The sequence below is a fragment of the Falco cherrug genome, chromosome Z, assembly GCF_023634085.1.
Source record: "Falco cherrug isolate bFalChe1 chromosome Z, bFalChe1.pri, whole genome shotgun sequence".
Classification (NCBI taxonomy): Eukaryota; Metazoa; Chordata; class Aves; order Falconiformes; family Falconidae; genus Falco; species Falco cherrug.
The window spans coordinates 74423233-74446023 of NC_073720.1; the positions used below are offsets into that span (position 1 = coordinate 74423233).

Genomic DNA, 22791 nt, shown 5'->3' on the forward strand with positions numbered 1-22791 from the left:
CCCTTTTTTCTTTCCAAATATTCAAAGAATCTATTTTTGGTAGGTAACCACAAATTTCACTTTTCTTAGTACAAGATTCTTTTATATCCTTGTTGTCCCTTTACAAACTTCAAACAATCTTGCATAGCATCATGTTTACATGGTTTTCGTTAGTTAGTTGTCCTTTAGGACGCTCCAGTGTGATTTTAGAGGTCAGTCCCACATTATACTTTGCAAATTGCTATTCCCAGCTCCACAGAATTTGTTTCATAACAGATGCAGAAACACTGTCTCACATGAACTTTGCAAGTATCTAAATGTACCAACATACACATTACTGGGTGAGGAGTCTTGGCCAGGGAAACATCTGCTATATGTTTGATTTCTGGACATCTGGAATCAGGATAATTTGTAACTGCACAGTGTTGCTTGTTAATGCAGTATCTACATGTATTGCTTGACTACAGTAAACAACTCTATTCCACAACTTTTTTGAATGTTGGTACCAAGGAGTTTGCAGAGTTGCACAGTTCACACTGACATTTACTCATGTATCTTGATCATGTATGCCCACAAACAGCTCCCAGTTGCCATATAGTGCTTCTGAGATGGCTTTCATGAAAACCCAGCTTTCTACTTGCACTTCTGCGGGTCTAAACAGTCTTTAGATTCTAGGCTAAGCCATTTACACCAAAACTGGTTACACTGCTGTGTAGTGCAACTAGGTGTTTGTGTCTTTTATCAGATCATGGTCTAAATGCCTAGAAAAGTGCTCAAGCAGTGAGACCACAACTGGTAATTTTGTGCTAAGTCTTATGCCTCTTCCATTGAAAGTGTTTAATTGCTGGTGGTAACAGTTTTTATCCTAGAGTTAAACCTAGGTTTTCTCCTACATACCAAATTGTTCATAGGCTCTCCTGAAAGACCTTTTCATAAGCCCTGCCCCCTCTGCTCAGCAAACCATCCATTACCAGGCTAAATCTGCTTACATGAAGATGTATTTCCATTCATAGCTCTCTTCTACTTTTTTTTGGTACTTGTCAGGTGAACAAGAAAATTGCAAAATGAACACAAGAAATGGAGTTCTTTTGCCTTCTGGGGCCAACTAGAAAATAATATGAAAAAGGTGCCCCCGGTTTTATTTAAGAAGGTTGCTTCTGCCAGCTTAGATGTAGTACAGTCTTAAAAACACTTGACCTAGTAGAGCTAAAGAGAAATGACAATCTGACAGAGGATGAAGTGGGTGTGGGGAATAGGAACTGCCCAAAGCAGATTTGGCACAGCTTTTAGGAGAATGCCTTTCCACTCTCTTTTTTTCTTCCTTAATGACTCCTTTTCCCTAAATACTTGTGAGGAATGACAAACCAACTCTGCATCTGGCTGTGCTTCAACAAAGGTGGGAGAAGGAGTTCACTGAGGGAAGTTAGGTATCTCTGAGAATGTTATCGAAAAGCAATCACCGTTTGTCAAAATCAATCTTTAAAACAGTTACCATTTAGCAGCTCTGTTGTTAATGACTGCATTGCTGCTCTGCCTTTCCATGTACCCATCCTCTTGCTTGCATTCTCTTTGGGATGCCCATTCTTCAGGGCAGGGCTAGTGACATAGTGCTTGCTCAGCAACTGGCACAGGGACACTCAGCCTTTAGTGTATTACAGGTAAGCAGCAAGAGCAAACAGGATAGAATAGGAGTAGAATAGACTATTTCAGTTGGAAGGAACCCACAACGATCATCTAGTCCAACTGCCTGACCCCATCAGGGCTGACCAAAAGTTAGAGCATGTTACTAAGGGCATTGTCTAAGTGCCTCTTGAACACTGACAGGCATGAAGCATCAACCACCTCCCTAGAAAGCCTGTTTCAGTGTTTGACCACTCAGTAAACATTCAGTTAAGAAATGTTTCCTAATGTCCAGTCTAATCCTTTCCTGGCACAGCTTTGAACCATTCCCATGCATCCTATCACTGGATACCAACTACTCACAAGATAGGCTAGTGAAACAATCTGCCATTCTCCTTGAAGTCTTACATTCCAGAGAACTTCATGAAGACTGAGAAATTGCATTAAGCAATTAACAAAATTAAGTCTCTTCTTTATACGTTTCTTGTAGCATTTCTTGTTGTTCTTTCGTCTGACAGCTCAGAGCAGGAATTTCTGGTGAGTATGTATTCCCCATTGTTTTCAAGTATAGGTATCATTTGACCATGGTACGAAGGCTTCAGTTAGATCAATGATCTGTACCTCCTTTCGGTTATAATACATGGTAGAATACCAAGAGCCCTTTAGAGTCTGAAGGTAGAAAATACGTAGTATAAAACAATGGCTTACTGTGTTTTGCTATAGATAGAACTTGAATTTATATAATGCACTAGATGGCAGTCATTTTAGTCTGACTTCTTGTAAGGGTAGTGTTTTAAGCACCAGAGCTCAATTCTGCAAGGGTTTTGCACAGAGACTTTAATTCACGCTCTGTGAAATACTGGGTCAAAGTTACAGTGAGTTCATTTCTGAGGTGGGGACACTGGACTAGATCCTCAATGTGTTTATGAACCTACTTCTGGTTTCAAGCTGTTTTCAGAAGTTGTCTAATGTAAGATATGGTCACTTGTAGCAGTGATGGATTTCCCTGGTTTTGAGAAGGCTTTAAGGGGCATTGTATCAGAACCAAGTTCATTAACCATAAGTTTTCCTTGTATTATTGTTGTAAAAGTGGGCAAGAAATACTTGGCATGGCTGTGAGGGGAGGTGGGGGCTAAAGCAAAGTTATCCTATAGTTGTAAACTTAGAGAGACAGGTACAAATGGTCTACCTTAATATCTCGTGTTCAGGAGGGAACACCAGGCAGCCATACAATATTACTTCAGCTGGTTACTTGTGTCTGGTTCTTTGCTGTTGAGAAGAACAGTGCCTCTGTGATTTATTAGGCATGCTTATTGCTGTTAAATGGAAAGGAAAAGTATGTGTTGAAAACATAAATGGAAAGGAATTAAGCTATGGATGCTACTAATAATATTTTTTTAAAGCATTTTGTCCATTTTATCCACTGTGGAAGTTCCCTCAAGCACACTCTGCAGAAGTACCTTCACAAATTGCATGGAAATGTATCTTCAAATTTCACCATTCCAGTTGTTGCACAGGTTAATAATATTTGTCTAAATCTAGCCACACTGGGGGAAAAAAAAAGCCAATTAGTGACTGTTCTAATAAATCTACAACTACACAGAAATGCCATTTTTCAAGGGAATAGCATAAGAGAAAATGCCTCTTGGAAAACTCTAGCCAGAGCTCATAAATGAGAGAAATTATTGAAAGCTTTTCTAGCAGCAACACTATTTTGAACATTACTAAATACTAATTCAGTTTTTTGTGAGAAGATCCTTACTGCTGTCATTCACTGAGCTTATATTTGTGAATATTCTACAGTTTAAATCCAGTAAATCCACATACTCAGAAGCAGGAGCTTTGTGCATGAAAGAATAGTCATAGATAGAGTCAGGGCAAATCCTACAAACCTAGAGCAGATTCACTGTTCATCCAAAGTCAGTTATTTCTTGCTATCTACCCATTTATTTAAAACCTCAGAAAAGTGATGTGCACACATGCTCACAGAAAAGTCTGTTTAAAAAAGTTAATATTTTCAAGCCACACACTCTTAGGATCAAATCCAATTTTCCAGATATTCAGACAGGATTACTGAACTTGGTGGGACCTCCAGCACTTGTTACAAGAACAGGACTGAACATGCAGCTGGTCTGTTTCTTTACCTATGGAACTGACTCATTTCAAGAAGACTGGAGTGTCACAATAGTCTGTGCTTCACGTCCCCCCAGAAGACTTCTGAGCAGTCAGACTTATCACCTGCAGTAAGCACTTTTGTTAATTCCTGCTAATATAACCTTGAGTGCAAGCAAACAAGGAGCACACCATCACAAATTGTTACTTGTACTGTTATGTCTAACACTTAGCATGTTCCCAGGACATTGAACCAGTCTCAACAGTACCTTGAGGCAGAGTACCCCAGATAGGAGTGCCTGCCTTTGCCAGGAGTGCATACAAAGAAATTGTCCAGGCAGGGTGTTTCCAATGCTGGTACAGTTTCAGAGTTCTTTTACAGAGTTTGTAAGAATGCTATGAATAAAACCTTTGGAGCTCAGTTATCTGGGTGAAAAGTGATGGGATGTACAAGTATGCTGCTGCTTTTGACAGTGGTGCTCTGCATCAGTCCTACAGCATGATGTTGAAGGTATGGCCAGATATTCTTATCCCTGTAAAAGTCACATTGGTTGAAGTATGGAAGGGAGGAAACTTCTGCTTCTCAACTGCTCCAGCCATCTCTCTTCCTTTCCTTTCAATACAAAGCTGAACGTCTATATCTCATAGACAAAAGAGATAATGAGACTAGAGAAAATTGGATGGCAGACCCCTCTTAAGTTCAAAGCCTAAGCTGGGCTCAGCACAAGTTTTAAACATGGTAACATTTGGGGGCTTAAGTCATTGATGGTATCACTGCAGCTGAGGGAAGAACCTTACTAAACCTTGACATGTTTAAATACAACATGAGCATGCAAAATACTAATTTTTTAAGGGTCTGTAGTGTATTTTCCCTAGTCAAATAGAAGGTACTCCATCTTTAAAGCCCTGAAAAACAGTAAACCATGGACAACTATGCTGCATGATACTTCCTCCTTCCTAGATGTCAGAATTACAAGATGAAAGTTACAGAAAGTTGTGAAATGGAAGAGCCTTATCCTGGTTACAGCAAAACATAGGATGGTGCACACTTTTAGGTTCTGGAAGGACTTCTCAGGTGGTTGGAGACATATTTAACCTCTGCCATGCTCCCTAACAGGGCACTGGCTGTGGGCACCCATAACTGCCTAATGCATGCACTGCTTATTTCTGTAATCGGTTGTATGGAGCAGCAGGCACAAGACAACAGTGGCAGCCCTGTTGGCTGTTACTATTAAGCATGTTTCCTTGGCTGTATATGCTATTTGAAGCTGCAAGCCTTCTTTTAAAGCTCTGGAAAACTTGGGTTTATAATATAGTACCTTGATGCTTTTTGCTTAAACTTCCTTTTTCCAAAAAGACACTATTTCTCAACTAACACTAAATGTTCAAACTGTTCCAGGATTTGGGTCCTTCTCCTGGACATATTAAAGCTGGTGTCATAGATGACCATTGCTTTAGAATCTTTCTACCCTTTGCTAGAAATATGGCCCATTTTCACAGATGCCTTTCCTAAAACCAGTGAGGAAAGAGGTCCATCCTGAAGAATTCACAATATAGATAGGTAAATAAAATAGAGAAATGTGCATCAAAATAATCGCACAAGGTCACACAGCTGAGCTGGAATTTAAACTGAAACCTGACAGTGTCCTCTCAACCTCATAGGCAGTCTTGCATGCCAACTTTGGTTAGTCTCACTGAAATGAATTTACCCTTTGTACCTGCTTTGAAATGGCTTTTCTGATATATGCTTAATCAAGAAATGCATGATTATATCACGACCCTACTTCTTCCCACTGCTGACAGCATGGCAAGTGCTGAAATCTGGCCCCTTTTTCTGTGCTGTTTTTCACCCTATTTGAATGCTTCTTCTATTTCATTCTTTGCCCATCCTTGTCAATGTCCATACTTACAACACCACCAGCTAAATGGAGCTTTCTGAAGAAAATTACAAGACCCACACTAGGATTCATCACAAAGTGTTTAGAGAATGCATCATTTCTTTTGCATAAACAGCCACCTGTAATGTCATGGTTCAGACTGCATTAAAATAAGTTACAGTAATTAAGAGCCTGCATGATCCAAAGCTGTAAAGAACAATTTTTGGCAGAAGAGTACTGCATTTTTAAAGGCATTGGAAAATGGAAGCAGCAAGTTTTATGCTTGGCACAGGTGATCTGCCCCTGTCTGGCATTAGCCTCAACATATCAGTGAAGGAGGAATGTAGCAGAAGGAGTCTTTTTTAATTAATCTTTATGTTTATGTTGGCTCTTCAGTTCTTTGTATGCCTGCGTATGTGAATGTAAAAGGGATGGTTGCACCTTAGTTAATTAGTTATGTAAAGAGATTTTGCTTTTTTTGCCAGCTTAGCTTTTATGGTAGTTGTACTCACTGGTAATTTACTATAGACTTACGAAAAAGCTTCACTTTGGTAATGTGAAAAAAGTGTGAAAAGAAGGTAATGGCTTCATTACAGTTTTTTATTTTGGCATGGAGGCTTTGTTGGCTTTCTTGAAAACTGTAAGATCTGCTTCAGTGAGATAGCAAACAGAAATAAGAAATTACAGTGCGACACTTGGCTTAGTCACACATTTTTCTAGCCCTCTGCATTTACGTGTGGTGTTACAATCAGTGTTCTCCATTTATCAACTTATTTTGAGATATGGTACTATGAAGACTACAGGCTAGCTACTACTTTTACCTTTTCTCCTTGGTTTTCTGTATGATACTTATCTATGCTAAAGTATGCAGAATCTACAAACTGAATATGACATGCAGTCCTCACCATTGCTTCAACATGGACATGTAGTTGAAATAGAAATAGCTCCATAATGAGGCTGTCTGTTATTTGCGTGTGATCAACATTGAAAAAGTTTTGCTGACATGAATGATGTAGATTAAGAAGGAGCCTGGAAAGATTGCTTACCCCTATACCTGAATATAGCTCAGTGAAATGTAGCTATACCAGCAAAAAAATAAATCCCTTTGCCAGTATACAAAACTAGATAACTGAGACAGATTATCATTGACATGACTTGCTTGCAAGCAGGAGAGGAGGCTTGTTTTTAGCTGCATCAGTAGAGGCCTGCATTGCTTTTACAAAGAGAATGACAGCATACTTTATAAAGTACCAGTCATTTTTTAGCTGCATTTGTAGAAGTAATAAATCAGAGGATGGGGTACAGGTTCACAGTTTGTGTATTTGTTTAAGGGCAGCTCCCTGTCCAGCCACAGGTTAGTATTTCAGGAGAAGGCCTAAGGCAGATCTGGGAGTCTGTCTGCAAACTCAGTGGTTTCTGACTCTGATGGAGGACTCCAGAGGTAGCTGTCAGATAGCTGGACCCATTTCAACTGCTTTGCCTTCTCACTGTGATTTTACAGTAAAACTCCATGGAGTTCTTTGTGTAAGACTAGTGGTAAAGACCTTTCATAGAATGGTTTGGGTTGGAACAGACCTTAAAGATCATCTTGTTCCAACCCCCCTGCCATGGGCAGGGACACCTTCCACTAGACCAGGTTGCTCCCAGCCCCATCCAGCCTGGCCTTGAACACTTCCAGGGATGGGGCATCCACAACTTCCCTGGAAAACCTGCTCCAGTGCCTCACCACCCTCACAGTACAGAATTTCTTCCTTATGTCTGATTTAAATCTACCCTCTTTCCATTTAAAACATTCCTCTTGTCCTATCACTACAAGTCCTTGTAAAAAATCCCTTTCCAGCTTTCCTGTAGGCCCTCTTTAGGTACTAGAAGGCTGCTATAAGGTTTCGCTGGTCCCTTCTCCAGGCTGAACATTCCCAACTCTCTCAGCCTGTCTTCACAGAAGAGGTGCTCCAGCCCTCTGACTATCTCTGTGGCCCTCCTCTGAACTTGCTCCAACAGGTCCGTGTCCTTCTTATGCTGGAGTCCCCAGAGCTGAACACAGCACTCCAGGTGGGGCCTCATGACAGCGGAGTAGAGGAGAATCACCTCCCTCGATCTGCTAGTCGCACTTCTTTTGATGCAGCCCAGGAGACAGTTGGCTTTCTGGGGTGCAAGCGCACATTGTCGGGCCATGTTGAGCTTTTCATCCACCAGTACCCCAAGTCCTTCTCCTCAGGGCTGCTTTCAATCCATTCTTCACCCAGCCTTTACTAATACCAGGGGTTGCCGCGTCCCAGTGCAGGACCTCGTGCTTGGCCTTGTTGATCTTCATGAGATTCACATGGGCCCACCTTTCAGGCCTCTCAAGGTCCCTCTGGATGACATCCCTTTCCCTCCAGTGTGTTGACTGCACCACACAGCTTGGTGTCATCAGCAGACTTGCTGAGGGTGCACTCAATCCCCCTGTCCATTTTGCCAACAACGATGTTAAACAGTGCTGGTCCCCATACCGGCCCCTGAGGAATGCTGCTTGTAACAGGTCTCCACCAGAAGACCTGCTGACTTCTCTATCACATAATATGAGCTGGAAGAAAACCCCACAGATTAACTTTTTCTGAAGAAAACTTGTTTGCTTGCAGAAAATTCTGGAAAAGGTCTGTAAGCACTCTGTATCAGCCACCAGAGGAGAAGGGAAATGCAGGGTTATAAAAAGAAAGGAGCCAAACTTCCTGCTTTCTTAGGCAATTTTTAGCATCTCTGGCTGGGTTGAGAGAAGGGAATTCTGCTTAGAAGAAAATAATTCAATTTCCAGTGAGCTGGAAGGAAGGATGGTGCACTGAAAAGAAGTTTGGGGTTATTCTAATAATTTTGTCTTTCCTTCTTGAAGTGAAAGTAAAGATGTGTCCAGAAACACTAAGCAAAATGATCATCAGCTTGTTTGCCCATGTGGGCCCAAGGTGTTCTGAAGGGCTTAGTTGTGAACCTGAGGGTTTGCGCTTTCTGGGGTTCTTGGAAACAGCTTTTTTCCACTAGCAGTGGGAACTGGAGGAGCTTGGATGGACCCAAACTCTCTGGACAGACAGTCAAACTTCAGAATACAATTATCAAGAGAAGATATTGTTAAAAACCAAAGGATAGCCTAGGGAGGACATGAAGAAACCTGAAGTCCAAGACGTCCCAGATAAAAGCCTGGAAGGATATACTGGCTGAGAGTTCAGGAGTGTAGTGCCTTACCAGCACAGTGATGAATGGCTAATTGGGGTTGCTGCAAGGTGCTACAGCGGGCTGTATTTGTGAAGTCCCAGCTCACAGGTAGATCCCTGTGGACAGAGTTTTGTGCCTGCACAGTGTCTGATTGAAATCATTGCATAGCCTGAGGCAGCTTTTTATTATAATAATAGCCACTGAAGCCAGTGGATACAAGCTCCCTTTGGTTTAATGAGGAGTAATATTTTATAATCCTGTAGTGTCAGCTAGGTAAACTCTTTTACCAGCTTCTCCTGGGTTTGGGGGTTTGCTGTATCTTTTTCCCCTTGTTTTACATTATTTTTAACACTCATAATTTCTGTTTGCAGACTGATTTTTTTTCAACTCAAGCATGTGCAGAAACTCTGCTAGAATTTCCAAGCACCAGATTTGTAACATACTTATGTATAAGGTTTTGGTTTTATTGTAATGAGAGTAAGTACTAATATTTGTGCAACATTTTCCTGCTCAGTTCTGATCCTATGCATCTGACAGTGCTTGTCTTTTAAGTTTATTTCTCATGCTCCAATAAATATTTCTCCATAAGAAAATTCAGAGACTTAAGTCATAGGCCCAAGCATTAGCATTACAGCTTTCTTCTTTTTCCATGTTTCATTGTAACTTACTATTAACCGACTTTTCCAAAAATACATTATTTTGTTTTATATTTGACACCATCCTACTAGTACTTGATATATTTTCATTGTGCTAGGGCTGCCCTTAAGTTTATTTTAACAAACAAGGTTTCTTACTTTCCTTTGGATTTCTCTTCTCCTGAGTTTCTAATCAGTTCTTCTTTTAACTTGCTTGGTTTATACTCTTGTTTTGGAGAGCTTTATTTTGGGATTTTTTGTCTGTTATGGTTTTGTGGTTTTTTTAAATAGTTTTCAGACAAGTATTGCAGTTGGTTTAGGACCTATTCTCACAATTTGTCTTTGACCTGTTTATTAGAACACCACATAACTCAGAAGACAGTAATTCAGAGTGCTGGCACATTTCCCTTCTTTTTCCTTTGATCTACAAAATAACTGTTCTGTAAGCTGTCCTCTCAGGCAATACCTTGTAAATAAAATGTGCCTTTCCAAGGCTGAAGTTGGTATCATGTAGTGTTTTCTCTGGAGTTGTGGTAGGAAGAGGTGATAAGCTATGTGAAGGATGTGAAGCAGCAGGAAACATTTTGCTGACAAGCAGTGTTTTGTCTATCACGTTGGAGAAGTTTGTCTGTTATTAATAAGGTGCTTCTCTTGGTTTGGAAACCCCCATTCGTGGGGTCCTTTATGGTCCTGCATGGTCCTTTAATGGCTGTGGGCACTTCACACAGAGCATTGTGTCTCTCTGTGTGCGTGGAGGAGTGTATTTTCCTTTGCAGTTACTTGTTCTCTCTCACTTCTAGGAAAAAATGGAACTGGTATAGCCACTGCTTCCACTTCTCTGCCAGATACCTTACTATGCTAAGATGATTACTTCTATTTGCTTCAGGTTTGCATGCTCAGAGTGAAGTTAGGAAAGCTATTTCAGTGGCAGTTGTCAATATAAATCCTATACTGACCAGTACTTTGTCAAATGCAGTTACTAATTGAGTCACTGGTTAATTTACACAACAATAGGATTACTTCGGATGCCTTTGCAGCATGGAGTATTGCCCCAAATTTTTATAGTGTGTAGGAACAAAACACTTGTTGATGCATCAAAATAAGAAAGGTCTGATACTCAGAATCTGCAGCAGTGCTATGGAGTGCTACCATTCAGGGGCAGGGGGGGGGTGGAGGGGTGGAGGAAGTTAAAGATTAACTAGTTTACTGATCCTGCAGCCTTTGCTTGTGCATTTCTTTTTATTCTCATTCTCATCATTTGGAAGAGTAAGGTCAACACAAATATATATAGAGAGAGAGCATGCACAGCCCTGAGCCAAAGTTTACTTCTTTCCTCACTGAGTTGGATAGGTTGTTGAAGTTTGTGCTGGACTTTGTCCTGCAAAATTTTGGGTTTCAGTTTCAGTGAGGGATACTCAGTAGCTTACAGGATGGGAACTAAACAGGGCTGAATGTTTTCATAGTTAGCAAACAGGAGATCTCCTTTTGCAATGTTCTGTTTGAAGCAGTATAAGCAATGGCAAAACTCCATTAATGTAATGGTTACCTGATCCCTGCTGTTGTATGCTAGAGTGATAAGGCTTTGAAAAATACATCAGCTGAACCAAGATATGCAGAATGAAAGCCTTTGCACAGCACCCTGCAGGAAATGGAAGAAAGAACCTGCATTTTGCTATTTGTACAGTGAGCCTGGTATTATCAGTGTAAATTTGTGGAAGTGCAAAGAGACAAAAGAAAGGCCAAAATGACAGACTGGGTTAGCGTGGAAGCTAAGCCTCTAGCAACAAGTGTTCTATTCATGGACAGCTAAGAGTTGCTCTGAGTTACTATAATCATTTGTGTTTAGAGAGTGACTTAGTATTTAGTGGTAAATTGTAAAGGATTGGTCTTTCCTCTGCTGCTCAAGGACTTAAGAGCTACATGGGAAACTTCCAGCCTGCTTGATGCCTCTGGCAACTTGTCCAGGCACAGACTGAAGCATAATTTTTCTGTGTCCGTTTTCACCGAGTATTAGTTCAAGTAGCTGGCACACAGAGACAGCCAGGAGTAGACAGATTGCAAAGCTGCTGAATGGTGCTGTATTTATCTCAGTGTATTGCTTCAATATATGGGACCATATTTCATGGTTCACAGAGATGCTGTACACTGAGATGATTCATGTATAGTATTTTCCCAGTTAACTGTAGAGACTGTTTTTGAAGGGCTGTGTCTGTCATTTAGGAAACATGGAGAAGTGATAGAGCAGTTTGGCCTGCAGGTCACCTGCTAGAGCAAAAGACTCGTTATGACTTTAATTTACATTCCCAGCAGTGTAATTGCCAAAAGTCCCAGTGACATTCTGAAACTGAAATGGAACATCGGCTGTGAGCATCTTGCAAATAAGAGAGCTGTGGTTCAGCTGGAACACTGCATGCAGTCATTCGCACCTGTGTTGGAAGGAAGTTGTGTCAGGTAATGTGCAATCACTGCAGTACGGAGCTCAGCAGATTGAGGGTAAACTCTGTGGGTTCAGCAGCTGCTGTGCAAGCAGCCAAATGGAAGTCCCTGACCCCTTTGCAGAAAGGGTGGAGCCGGTAATGTGCAGTGGGAACACTCAACCATCCAGGCTTAGGAAGCAGAACTTACAGGTTGATAGCAAATATTTGAATATGTTTGAAAGCCGAGATCATTTAAGTTATTTTCTGTCAGAGAGAAGTGAACACAAGGAAGATTTCTAAAATAAATCATCAGTGTTCGAATGCAGGTCACTGAGCACAGCTTTTGGAAGCATCCTCCTTGAGATGACTTGAGAGGCCTTTACCCTCAGCAGATTGTGTGTAGTTTCCCTTTACATAAATCTCATAACCTTTTTTGGTATTTCAGTGGGAACAACCCCTTTGTACACCTCTGGTCGTAGTGCCTATTCTTAGCTCTCTCTTGCCCTGTAAGGCAGTTCTTTGCCTTTCTTGCTTGCTCAGTTAGGGTGTTCATGGCAGAGATCCTAGACTTTGCTGCCATCTGAACAGAGGTGGCCCTGTCTCCAGGCACAAACCATGCCAATGTGGCAACAAAGGGAGAGAGTTCTTCCTACATTAAAAGCAAGGTTGATAAGAGGGAACCTGTCTGAGTTTGGGAGGCCTGTGGTTTCAAATCAGACGAAATGGCCTGATTATGAGAGACCCCTGAACCCCGTTGTTGTCTTTTGAAAACACCTGCAGTAACAAATCTGCTACAGAGGAGACACCCAGTTAGTTGTGGATGGTGACCCCAACAGCATGCATACCCGGAGAGACTGGAAAAGCAGCTCTCCTGTCCAGAGGCCTCTTAAAAGGGCCTCTTTAGGGGTTCTCTCCTTTTCTGAAACACAGCAATGAGATTATCTGTGTGGTTTTAAAAGAAGTGTGACAGACTAATGCTTTGATTCAGTACATGGTCTGTGTGGCAATAGACCTCTCCTAGCACCATCAGTATTTTTTTCCCCAGAAAAGCAGTGTCATGGCAGACAACAGCACGGCACATTTTTCTGTTTGTTAGTTACCCGTTTTTAAATAGTCTTTCCTTTGGATTTCAGGAACACACTTTATGGTACTAACAGCCAGAAGATGCTTTGCCAGCCTGCAAAGTGTCTTCGCTGCATTGTCTTTCAAAGTCCTTCCCTCTCCGCAAACCACTCAGCATTTGTTAACCCTTTCCCACACTGAAAACCCATGAACCTCTGAACGACCTTTTCTCACCCTTTAGCAAGTGCAGATTGATTTAATTAATCTACACGTTTCCATTACCGTGCTTATCAAGGTTGAATAAACCCTATAGATGTAGAAGTCCAAAATTAAGAAGAAACGGTGCATTCTGTCATGGATGGCAAAGATACTACATTTTCATCTTCTCCGTTGGGGCCAAAGATGTCTGCTAACAGGAGAGCTAGCTGGGTCTGACCTACAAGTTTCTGTGCTGTAGCTCAGCTCTTAGGTGAAGCATTAGCTTAATTTCTGACTCTTCATATAATGTTTCCTATAGTTTCATTTCAGGCCTAGAGTGAGTGAAACAAGAATGTAATTCTCAAGTTTCAAAGACAACGTAACATATGATATTAGTGAGAGAATATTGAATACAGTCAGAAAATGCCATGGATAGTCACATTTTTGGAAGTTAGGTAGTTTTAAAAGCAACTGGTAAATCCAGCAATATTCCTTGTACATAACATTTTATGGATTATTTACATTGCTCTTTTCGTAGCCCATAACTAAAACTCTCTGATAACTGTAAAATCTGAGTTAAGTTTTTCGAAAGAGAAGAGCTAAAGCTTTAAGGCAGCATTAGGTAGGTGTCTCTAGTTTTGATGCTGGAAGTCATGCAGAGACAGGATTTTGCTTTCAGTAGCTCTGCTTAATAGTTCGTAACTTGTCATAGCATCGCTACAGAAATAAACCACCTGCTAGCAAAAGAAACAGTGGCTAACATGCAAAGTTTGTCTTTGATTCCAGCTTTTAACTTGACTTTATTAAGTAAATAAATTGTATCTTCCTTTTAAAACCCTTGTGCTTCATAATATGTGTTCTAATTGTGGTTCTTACCCATACTTGGGCTATATTAGCCCTGTATAATGGGTAATGAATTCTGCACTCTGATATTTATCTTCTCTACTGTTGTGAAATGTACACTGTTGAATTCCTGTTGTTGTCAGTTCCTAAGAAATGAGCAGCTTTGATTTTGGAGATATCAAAGAGAAAACTACACACAGAACCTTTAATGAATCAAATACTTATTTGCTGTCTGTGATTAGGATGCATAGTAAGAGTCCATTTTAACTTGCGTCTCTTAAATTCTCACAGAGTTCAGATAGTCTTAATCTTTTTGCCAAGGAATGAGGGAGGAAAGCATAACACTCTTCTCTCTGCATACCTTCCTGAAGGCCAAAGGCACAGCAACCTTAATAGTTAATTCAAAGATGTCAACAGAAGAGTTTTTTTAAAATAGATTCTAACTTTAAAATCTTAGTAGAATGTTTTGAGGAGAGAAAGTAGCCTTTCCTCACCCTTTCACTCCTTCCCTTGGATGTTCTCTCCATCTGAGCTGACAGCTATGGCTTTGAAAGCCAAGGAACAGAGGAGTAAAATAGGTAACTGGAAGTCTGTGTCCAAGTATCAGAGCATTTGCTGCAGCACTACACTTGTAAGATTCACCCTTTTATAACATGTATAAATGACAGAAAAGATTGGCAGCATGAACCTGAGATTGGGCTGTATATTCTGTACCTGGACTAGAGGTTCCTGGGGACAGCAGTGGGACAAGTTGTACTCCACCTGTTTTTGTACATAAACGGCCTAGGTGATACAGGTTGCAGCAACCAGAAAAAAAAGTCAATTGTGGCCAAGTGCCAGCTTTGTTAATGTAGTTCTTATTTCACAGAAATTTCTTGCCTTATATTTAATCAAGACCATTCTGCTATGCAGCACATTTTTACAATCCATGCCTGGTGGAAATGCAATACTATTATGAAATTGCCTGACGGAGTTGCATAGGAAATGGCAAATTTTTTCAAAATATAACTCAAGAATATCATACGTATGAATTCATAAAACCTGTAGGAGATATAATTGTCACATTTCTAAGTTTTGTCTGATGGCAGTTTATCCCAGTACAATCCTTAAGAACCGAACAGTTTTGTCATATTTGTAAAGTGTTTCTTTACCCATATTATTCAAAAGTTAAACACTTAACTTCATGAATCCTTCCACTGTGTGTGAGGTGTTTGAAAACATTGTAAGCAAAGATGTATTTAAATGCTTGCAGGATTAGACACCATGGATGTAGTCTCAGCAATCTGTACAACTTGGACTTTCCTTATTTACTCTGTCAGAATAGAAAATAATAATTTTAATCTTTTAATCTGAAATAATTTGTATGATTTCTTCCCTACAGGTTTCATGGGCTTAGTCTAATAAAATAAGAGGCAAAATCAAAGCACTTATCAGTATACCTTGCTTAATACTTTCTCTTGGCTTCAAACCAATCTCTAATACATGAATGTATATAACAAGATGTAACCAAAAAGAATACACCTTACATATTCACCACTGCTTCAGTATCAAAGTCATACCATGTAGCTCTTGAATGTAATACTCATGTCCTGGCTTCAAGTTAGTAATAATTAACTTTCCCACTAACTTCAAAATGATGGAAGGCTTTCCTTTATCTACCGATTGGTAAGAAACAAGGAAGACTTTTTTGTCTTCCCCTTGGAATCGTTGTAGTATTTTAGCTTAAGTGTCCTGGCCTGATTTGCAAGGTTTCAAGTCAAGAAGGATTAAAATTTTCTTATAACTGGAAAACAGTTCTCTACTGCTAGCTCCTTTTGAGATTCTTCTCTTACCTCCAAGATCAGTTAAAAACATCAAGAGGTCAGAGATATGCTCTGTCTGTGAGATAGCTCAAGACAACCTTGTGTTCTCCTGCATAAAAAAATTATTTCTTCTTAATGTAAGCAACGTGTGCAGGCCTAGAAGAAAACAGCACCAACAGCCTCCAGCAGCTTTAAAACTGTTAGATCTTACTTAATTTTCAAGCTGTTTCAAACATCTTCCACTTCCTTGTTTAATCAGTTTTCACAACTAACATTTTTGCAGGATGTTATTGCCCCAGAGTGGTTTTCTCTATCTGTTACAGAGTTTTTAAATTTTCATGCCTGGAGAGATGTTTGCAAGATCCACTTTCTGTTTTCCCTAAGAAATGAAGGAGGATATCTTCTGCAGATTGATTCCCTGCATCTGCGTTGTTCTCATTATATCAGCCACTAAAGGAACTCCTTTTTGCAGCAGTATGCATGTGAAAGTAAAGGTCTTTGGGGTATCTTTCAGTGTATCATGCAATAGCACCCCTAAGCTAGCTCCTAATGAAATCAGGCTGTACATGCTGTTCCTTTTGCACTGTCCTCCTTTTTAAAAAAAAATATTTTTATTATCTTTCACCTTCCTGTCATAGAGAAAAATCTTTTTGGTCTGACATAGTGCATTAAGTGACTACTTTTTGAACTTGAAATTATTATGACCGTGCTGTTACATATAAAGAAATACCATATCGTGTTTATTTGCACCGAACGCGAGGTGAGGTGAGGGGGAAAACCTGCACAGACTACGGTGGAATTTATCTGCGACTGCCTCGCTTCCCGAGAGACTTCGGCGACCACTTTATCTTTACTAGTCACACGCACCCCCGTGTGGGCAAATTCTGTATCCTTCCCTCCTCCTGCTTTTCTAGAGTAAATCACGGAGAACAGAAGCGTTTTGCTGTCCCATCGTGGCATCCTCTGAAACATGAAGAGATCTTTGACAAAGAAAAAAAAGTATTTAAGTAGTGAGAATCTCTCAGTACACACGCCTCATTTCTCCAGGCTAGCGGTGAGATTCAAAGATTTTATAAATCCTATCTTGACTTCCACAGCATGACTGAATTAGATAGAAGAATATTAGAAAAAGGGTCTTGCCTGTAAACACTGCAGTCACGCTTTAAACAGGAAAATTGGAGCAACAGGCCTTAAAGAGACACTGGTTTCAAAATCCCTAGAGAAGAGAGAAAATTATTTGCAAAGGCGCATTACTAACACACAGCCTCATTTGGTGAGGACAACTATTTCGTGTTAGGTCAGGCTTGTGGATTTTACTTGTGAGCATGATGGTCTTTACATACCACACCATGCCAGACCACACCACAGTCTTTGTGTACACCATTAAGGAGAAAAATGCTGGAACGATAGCAAAAGCTGTAATGATGTTGGCTGCAGTTACCATTTTACAGCTCTTCAGTGTTCTGTTAGTTACTGAAGCTTTCATAGATCACTGTGAAACTTCATTTCTCTCAGCCATCAATTTCTTTTGACAGACTCAGACTTCAGAGTATGGAATGTGAAGAAAAATTATTCCATTACAACAAAATTATTGCGCTCCTTTTTGAAGGATTTAAAAATTGTTCACAATTAGGAGTGAAGTATCTTGCAGTGGGACATGTGGTCCCTAATGAAGTAACGAATTCTGACAGATTCTGTATTTTAGCTGTACTTACTCTAACTCAGGACATTTGCTGTTCCACATATTTCTTTGCACAGTAATAATCCAAGGACACCTGCAATTAAGCCAACTGTTTCTAAGGGGGAAATAACTGACCTTGATACTAATCATCCCGGTGTAGCAGAGTAATCTGAGTCAGCTGCATAGTTAAGTGAGGCATCATGGCCAGTGCTGTAGGTTAGAGGTCTTCAGGTCAAACATACTTGTCTGAAATGTATGTATCAGAGGGAGACACTCAAGGGCAGTAGCTGGTAAAAATGTTCTAGAAGGACACTGCAGATCCTGTGAGGTGAAGCATTTTACCCAAATACTTTCATTTGTCCACTGGAGTAAAATCTTACATGACTAGGAAAAAGTAAGGACTTCTTTGCTGACTTCAAACAAATCAGAACCACAAATTGAAAGAATAACTTAGAATTACATAGCAGTGTTAGTGTTAAGGGGGTGCGAATTTACAGTATGCTTTCTGTTCTGCACAAGGATCCATGTATGACCAGCTTTATACAACTATCCTCCACCATTTATTTCCTGCTGTTACAGAAAAAAAATAATTAACTGTGTTTCCCTACTGTTTTGGTTTTGTTTCTTTAGGTTTTGTTGTGTGTGGGTTTTTCACTGTGAACAAAGTTGCAGCACTCATATGACTTAAAAGAGAAAGGAGATAATTTCACTGGTTGTATTTCCCACTCTCGTTCATACAAGCATCACAATTTTATACCAGCACAGCTGAGCCACTGGCACACTGCAAGACAGAGAAGAAAATCTGGGAGGGGGCTGGAACTGCTTCCACTGGCAATGGAGGTTTTTTCCTGTTTGTAATTTGCCTGTTCACCTTAAACATGGAGGAAGGGGGACCTTAGCTAACAAAATCAAGGAGTGCAGTCCTGTCACATGGGAGCATTGACCCTATCTCTAAACCTTTTGTTTCATTTCTTTTGTGTAGATCAGAGCATCCCAGATCATGTTCTCCTGGAGGATCTTCAGAACACCACAGGTCTCTCTGAGCCCATAAATACTTTCTCTGATGGAAAGGTCTTCATAATGCCCTGAGTAACACCACAAGTTATGTTATCACAGTGGCACTTCCCATCTCCTTCTCTAAGGCTCCTCCTATTTTCACTTCTACCCAATGTGATGTGCAACTAAGGGCTGACAAAGGCTGTATTTGTCTGTGTGTGAAATAGGTTACTCCCTTTTGTGAGAGTATTAAACTGTTGCGGATGTGCACACAGAGCGATGGTGACCACAGATAGTGAAGAGCAGCTGATAATAATATAACCTGGGACCAGGTTCTGCTTTGGCATGCTTAACCAGACCTAAGTTAATTTAGGGGCTGGAGAGACATTGTAGCTCTATGCAAAATATTCAAAGGTTCCCTTCCACACAGAAACATTTATTTTGAAAAGCCAAAATTGAAGTTGCATTAAATGAAGAAACAACTAATCCAGATTTTTCATTGAGGAAGGGTGGATGATCTTATTTGAGACACCTCATAAAATTCAACTTCAGTAAACTAGGTTAACATGAAGTGTTTGTGGAAATGTATATTTCAGCTGTCTTCCCATGGATCTGGTCTACGTTATTTATTGTCTGTATGGTAAGAGTGCTTTGTTGTCTTAGACATAAAAATGCATAATACAGTGCTCTTCCCTCTGCTCCAAAAAAACTGAAAGTCATTAGATTTTCCAGCAAATCCAACTCCATGAAGTATTCCTAACTCACAATTAATGTTTCCAGAAGAACAGCAACTGTAAAGGAGAGCTGATATTAATATACATTGAATTAAATCTAATCACTGAGTGTAAAGGAGGTTTTTTATGTAAGGGAGCTTAAGACAAATTTAAGCTGACAGCTTGCTTTCCTCCTCTATTCTGAAAGAATATTTGGATCAGTTGAGGGTATTCAAATACCCTGGGCTTTCCCAGGAAATGTTGGGCTATGATGAATAGCAAAAGAGAGAGAAAGGATAATTTAGCACATACACAGTTGACTAATATGGGTGCAAGATGTGAAAAAAATATAAGGCCACAAACAAGGGAATAGAGATCAGTTATCTTAGTCATCAGTAAAGCAAGATTTCAAACATTCTTTTTTAAATAAATGCAATTGTGATTAAATAGGACCTTCATTTACCTTAGGAGTTTCTCTAAGGTAAAACAGTTGGAAAAGATGCAAATGCTTGATATGGTAACTAGTCTCCTGCCTGTATTTATGTCACTGCCCAAGAGAAATGTTAGAATAAATCCCGACAAACTCTTTGTTAATAAATCAAATGTGCTAATAGATAACTTATTGCAAGTTACTCATGAAACTCACCTTATTTTTTTCCCCTTTTGGTAACAGACATAAACCTTTACAACACGCAGTACAAGTCTTTAACATTTTAGTCATTACGAGCTGAAAATGCAACCCTGCTGTGTTAAAGAGCCCGTGTTTAAGGTGATGGTAGGAAATAATCCTGGCTATGGAAACAGTGGTTCCATAGATGATGCCCCAGGCGTAGCTCCTTGGCTATTTAAGACACTGATGAAATAAATTTATTGCCTTTGGCAAATTCCAGTTCTAAAAAACCATGTAATATTCTATAATTCAGTTAAAATCCTGAGACTGAACTAACAAAAGTTGTGCCAATCACTTGATCTCTTCATTGCCTGTCGCTGTCTCTGCCAGAATCACGGTGGAGGGGTTGGTGGGGCTCACTAAAAAGCATGTGTAACACCTCTGGAGTCTCTGTTGTAGTGCTGAAGGGATTGAATACACTTCCATATCCTTCAGAGTAGCTGGAGGCCTATGCTGTACACTCACTGTGGTTGGTGTAATGTCGCTTAAACAGAGTAGAAATATTTCCAATTAAATTAGTCTATAAAAGTTTACACCATGAGAAAAAGAAAACTTGTATAGACAGCGCTTTCCCTACCACATCTTTCTATCTTGACTACACCTGCTACCATCAAAACTAGAAGCCTTTAAAGTTGCAATGAAAAACATCTGAAGATCAGAAAGATCTGAAGATCAGTGTCATTAGCTCAGATGTAGTAACATACACATTGTTCTGGGCCACAAAAAAACAAGTTTTGAGTTGGGAAATTTCAATCAATTTAAATTATTACCAAATAATACAAATATGTAATTATTTTGTTATTAAGAAATAAAACCACATAAGCACTTAGAAAAACCCTCTTCAACTCCCCTCTGTACACCTGTCCTCCACCCTCTTTATGTCTAATAAATTCTTTAAGTTTGAGCCAAACTCAGGGATCACTTCTAGTAGCAGTGTAACCAGAAATGTCCTTAGCCTTTGTTGTTAAGTATCCAAATATTATTTAATATTCCAACCAAACAGTAGTGTGTTTAAGGGGAATATTTTAAATATTCTTGTGCTAAAAATTCTCATCTTATTATGTTGAAATAACAGTACCGTCCTAGGATGCACATTTGTTAACAGTGAACAGATGGAGGAAACAGTACCATACAGGCCATGGGTCAGGAATGTCAGTGATCCATGGCCCTGGGATGCTGGGTGATCTTGGACAAGTTGCTTTTAACTGCTTGCCTCAATTTCCACTGCAAAAAGTGGATGTTTCTATTTATTTCTATATTAATTTTGAGATATATTCATTGAAAACAGTGCTTAAGACTTCAGTGATGGTAAAAGGACAAATGCTGTGCAAATACACGGAAGGCTGGAAGGGCTGAAGCAAGCCTGGTGTTATTGTCAGCTGGAGGAGACACAGTATTTTCAGAGCCAGTCACTGGCTTGGAAGATCTTACCACCACCTTGAGGCCACTCAGGGCCCAGGGGGCCTTGCTCACTAGGACCATTCTTGTTACCTCCTTCTGAATGGCTGCATTTTCCTCACCACCTTCTGCAAGCGAACCCAGGTCAGCCACAGGTGAAGGCTAGCGAATGAGAAACAGTTCACAGAGCCGAGCATTAGCAGAGACGGCCATCCACAATGGCAGGGGGAGCAGTGGCAGCCAGGAAGGTGTTGCTGCAATGCCACGGCAGTGGTTGCAGAAATTAAAAGGCTGGTTGTCCAAATCACTGACCCCGCAGAGCTAAAGAATAAGTTTTCAAAAGAGAAGGGCATACCACATTCTCCTGTGAGTAGCTGTGGCGTCAGGGGCTAGCTCCACTTCAGGGTGAATGCTGCACCATCAGAGGTGCAGGACCATGGGCGCAGACACAGGGGTACTCAGCCTGTGGTAAACCAGTGCTCCTCTGCTGCTCATCACCTGGAGTGAGTGGGCTGAGTTGTGGGGCTAATGCGCAGGCAGAGGCAAAACTGCTGAAAGCCAACGCACAAGCCTCCCAGCTTCTGTGTCATGTTTTCAAATGCTCTCTGCTTCTCATGCTAAAAAAATTCCCACGAGGTAAACTGACCCTCCTGGTGCAGAAAAAAGCCTCATTACTCCTTTTCCCCTGTTAAATACTGGAAAGAAAAAAAAAAAACTTGAGCGGAAGAAGGCTGAACGTGATACCTAGGGGCTTCTCCTGCAGGTATGCCTGTGCATGGCTGAAACCAGCAGCTCTCTGCACAGACACAACGTGTCTTACACTTACACAGAGCTCACTGCAGGCCTGATGTTTATGATCCTGGCATGGAGCTGTCACAGTCGAGCTCTGCATTCCTCCTTACTGGGACTGAGAGGCTGGAGAGAGGCTGAAGGAGTCATGCCTGAAGATCTTCTCAGCAAAGCAGCTTTGCTTCCATCTGTGCAGCATGCCAACCCAGGAAAGCAAGTGGCATGAAAGATGTTCCAGTTGCAAGGTGTTCAGCCAGCATTTGGCCCCTTCAGCTTGGTCACGTGCTGCTCCTGCAGGAGTCTGCAGCTCTGTGACGATGGAAACTGCAGTGGCAGCAGAACAACTGTCATTATGTCAACACACAAGGACTAGCACATCTGCTTACAGCCTAAGCTGATTTCTGTTTAGGTCAGTAGAACTATCCATTTCAATTCTTACAGTAGGTTCAGACCAACCAGGTGATTACCCCTTCTGGCATCAGCTCACTGTGAAACCCAGTCCCTCTCAGGGTATTGTGCTGGATCTCTGCGTGAAAGCTGAAGTGGGGAAAGACAAGCCAAAGGTTGAAGCTGGTGGAAGATCTGCCAACTGCAGCAACACGTGAGCAGTGTGGCAAGGGCAGGAGATGGTCAGAGCCTCCACCAGGCAAGAGAGGGAAGAAGAGATTATGTGGGAAGAGATATGTGCAGATGTGCTGGTGCAGGATTTGGAGGAGGGGGCCAACTCGCAGTTACTGTGAAATAAAGAGATGGACTGGCGGGGGGGGGGGGGGGGCGGGGCGAGGTGAAGGAGGGGACAGGCACAGCTGGGCA

General features: G+C 40.8%; 1 protein-coding gene across 1 annotated transcript in view; it reads right to left on the reverse strand.

Annotated features, from left to right (window-relative positions):
* INIP (INTS3 and NABP interacting protein) overlaps window positions 1-22791 on the reverse strand; it is a 231057-nt gene that overhangs the window by 62615 nt on the left and 145651 nt on the right. The gene's annotated exons all lie outside the window — the stretch shown is intronic.